The following is a 3,972-nucleotide window of genomic DNA, read 5'->3' as shown; positions in this document are numbered from 1 at the left end:
TGAACTTTTCCTTGATAGATGTCTGTTTTTATTTCAGCAAAAATGGTTCATCCATTTCTCAGAATAAGGTTAGGGAAAATATGCTGTTTCAAGTAAGCTAAAACAGTGGGAAACCTTTTTGTTAGGTATGCCACAAGTTAGCCCTGCACACTCCCCCACTACCACTCTAACTCCTTTACTGTGCCTGATCTTGTCCTCTGCTTTCTGCTCCCTGCCTTGTCCCCTGCCCAATCTGCCGCATGCCACGCGGTCTCAGAGGCTGCCGGTTCACTTGTGGCAGGCATGCTGCAGGTTGGTCAAACCTGACCTATGCAGTACAGTCAGCACAGATGCCTCAGTGAGCTCACAGAGCCATTGATCTACAACTGCACCAAGATCCATGGGAGCTCCTTTGCAGAGTGGGACAGACACTTCCTGCACCCACACTCATTCCATGCTCTTCCATAGTGTGCACCACAGAAGACCCAGCCTCAATGTAACTCATCGTCAGGGGAGACCAGGTTCACTCCTGTCTATGGGTAGAGCCAGGATTTTGAAAAAGAGGGTGTGGGAAGTGTGGTGTATTATCATTTTAACATGACTGTGGGGGGGGGGGTTGGCAGCGTTGACCGCTGTGTGTCGCTGTTCCTCCTCCCCCCACTCGGGGACCGTCTCCTGCTCGCAGCGGTCATTCCCTGACTCTCACGCGCTGTTGACTCGCCTGCCACAACTTTGATGGTTCTGGTTCAGTTCCGACTGTACGGCGCGTGTTGGTCCAGAACTGGGACTTGCTGCGTGTGCAGGGTCCCGCGTTGCTGAGGGCTCCTCCTCCCCTACACCTTTGCCCAGGCCTCCAGTAGCATGACCGCCTGCCTAGGCCGGCCACGTCACAATGCCAGTCCGAGCTTCTGCTTAGTAGAAGCAAATTATCTTGACCGTCACCCTCAGGGATTTCCCCGTTGAGGGGGAGTCCGCCTCCTCCCCGCAGGCGTGCCAACGTCACCCTGGGTAATCCGGGGTTAAGACCCCCCCCCTTCATTCCCTTCCGGGCACTCCTCTGCCCTAATTAGGAATTCTCGGGGCAGTGCCGCCCCATGCTGCTGGAGCACCGGCAGTGCTCCCCTCCTACAGTTTATACGGTAGCTGGGCGTCTGCCGGCGCCAGCCGCTCCCAGCGGCCTCAAGCAGTCCGGAGCCACGTCCAGCCGACTCCCTCGACTCACCAACCCTGCTGGGGCTTGCCCTTGCCCCAGAAGGTCCTACAGCCTCCGCGGGCGGCTCGCCTCCGCCTCCGGGGGCTCTCTCCGGAGGCAGCTCCTCCGTCCCATCCTTCCGGTTCTGCCACCTCCTCGTCCGGCTCTGGCGCCTCTTTTATGCGGCTGCCATCCATTCCGGGCCTTCTTTCTTCCAGGGCCCTGAAAGAGGTCAGTTTCCGCCCGGCGTGTTGAGTCTGCGCCCGGTGGGCTTGCCTGATGATGCCGGGACTGGACAACTCCGAGCCCCCGGGCTCCTTACCTCCCTCACAATGACACACATTTTTCTCTAGTTAAAACTAGAAGCTTTACTATGTTAGGGACCAAGTACTATATTATGCAGTTTAAGATCAAAGCAAAAGCAAATATTACTTTATTGGAATGTGCACTAATTTGCTATCTTATATATTAAGTTAAAAAACACAATAAAACTAAGAAAAAATGGTCAAAATAATCAAAATATAGTTTCACTAGTCCTGTAGTCATTATAGTTAAATGTACATCTCTTATTCAAATTCGTAAAACAAAATCTAGTCTTACTGAGCATCTTGATAATGCCTCCAGTACTTCCCTGTCAGTCATTTCTACATCTGACTTAATATTACTACACCTGAATTAAGGTATTTAGCTAGAACTAAAAGCAGTCTGCGGGGTTGTGAAAGAGAAGAGAGATATTACCAGGTACAGTTAACAGCAAAATTGCAGAAGAAAGGATAGTTTGAATAGTGGAATATCAAGAATATCAAGACCATTAAAAAGGGGAGAGGGTCATTAATACCTGTGGAGTCTTTACAGAGATTAGCAGGAGTTAGATTATAATGATTTATGAAGTCAATGGACTCCTTCAGCACTGCCAGAATAGAAATGCCACTGCCCCTCCCAGGCAGTTTTCAAATTTGGGTAGGGCAGGAATCAAACAGGAGTACAACTGCATCACTGCCCCCCTCCAATCTGCCCCATGTCCTTTCTCCCTCCCCTGTGCTAAAAAAAATCAAACCAACATTTCACCAAGATGTCTTAATACCTTCAAGTTCTAGAGTTGAAATTTGTCAAGGGATGTGTCCTCTAGTCAAGGGGGCACTTCTCTTGCTATTCTTCTTGTTGGGGGGAGAAATTGGGACAAATTATGAAAATCTCAGAAAATTTGAGTTTGTTTTGTGTGCCACAGAGACTGACAGCTAAATTATCTGAAGATTTCAAGGCCATTCACAGAACTAAACTGTTAACAATCACAGGAAAACCCACCAGCAAAATGTGTGCTTCCTCACTCACAAGGGTGCCCGCTTCCTCACTTTCTGTGGAGGGTAGCCTACACCAGGGATATTCAACCCCCAGCCCCCATCCATCCCCTGGTGCTGTGCTATTCTGTGTATTGGGTTTGAAACTTTGGTGGCACTGCTCCCCTGCTACCGAATTTCCCAGGCCCAGATTAGGCATGCAAAGCAGTGCATGGTCAGTCCTGGCACACAGGGCTGGACATGGGTGGGGCAGGGCACCAGGGCCCAATTCTGGCATGCAAGGTCTGATCCCAGCATGCAGGGTTGGTTGGGAGCAGTTTGGGTCTTTTTCTGATATGCTGGGTTAGGTGAGGCCATGCAGGTCCTTATCTGGACATGTCTGGCCAGATGGAAGCAACACAGGGCTGATCTGGGCACATGGAGCTCAATACAGTCCGTGACTGGCTTCATATCGCTTGTCTGGCCTGAGGGGCCAAAAGGTTGAGCATCACTGCCCTACTTGGATACAAGTTAGTTTCAGGTAAGCACTAGTGGATGAGGTTGCTGCTTTGGACCTACAGGTATCATATTGAAAAAATCATTTGAGAGCCAGTAGGATTGCACAAGAAGGATTCCTCTCCCCCTGCTTTCCTTAAAAACTAAAAAAAAATCCCTATAAGACTATGCACTCACACTTTAAAAGCTACCAAGGTTATTTTCCATGCTGCCTTATTGGGACCTCCCTTACACACAGGTGTTACACACAGTCTTGCTATTTTTGCCTTGTGTAGGGCACAGGACAGCCACCCCTAGGAGCTGTTCCAGAAGATGGAGGCACTGTACTGGGGGTGGGGGGGCAACCTTGTTGACGGCTATCCTACAAACTAGCCCTGCACCCTCCTGGAGTGCCACCCTGATCTTCTCACCCTGCTTGCTCTGCTTTGTTTCCTTCCTTGGCCTGATATGCTGCTCTGCTTTATCTCCTGTCCAGGGCTGTCCTTTGGGGAAAGACAGGGGCAAATTGAGCTGGGCAGAGTGGCCATGACCCCACCCCACACAATGTTAAAGGAGCTTTCCACAGGCTGATTTGCCCTGGGCCCCACACCCGCCTATGGTCATCTCTAGTCCTGCCTGATGGTTGCTTGCTGCTCCTTGCCCTGCTTTCCCTGCTACTCTGCTCACTGCTCCCTACCCAGTGCCCCCTGCCTGATCTGTGGTTTGCTTGCCACTCCCTGCCTGCATTCTGCACCTGATCTGCTGCTCCGCCCGCTGTTCCCCACCTGCATCCCTCCTCATCTGCTCTACTCACTGCTCCCTATCCTGTGTCCCCTGCCTGATCTGTTGCTTTGCTTGCTGCCCCCCACCCCTCATTCCCCACCTGATCTGCCGCTAGCTTTGCTGCTCCCCGCCCTCTCTGCCTGTCCCCACCTGCACGGAGAAACTCAGCCCTCAGGGCGCGAGCCCCCCAACCCAGCTCTCCAAGGGCCTCGCAGCCGCCCAATAGAAAGTGGGGGGGGCGGGGCT

Source organism: Crocodylus porosus, unplaced genomic scaffold (assembly GCF_001723895.1).
Source record: "Crocodylus porosus isolate Cpor-Errol unplaced genomic scaffold, CroPor_comp1, whole genome shotgun sequence".
In the NCBI taxonomy this organism is placed as follows: domain Eukaryota; kingdom Metazoa; phylum Chordata; order Crocodylia; family Crocodylidae; genus Crocodylus; species Crocodylus porosus.
Note: the sequence above shows the minus strand (reverse complement) of the source record.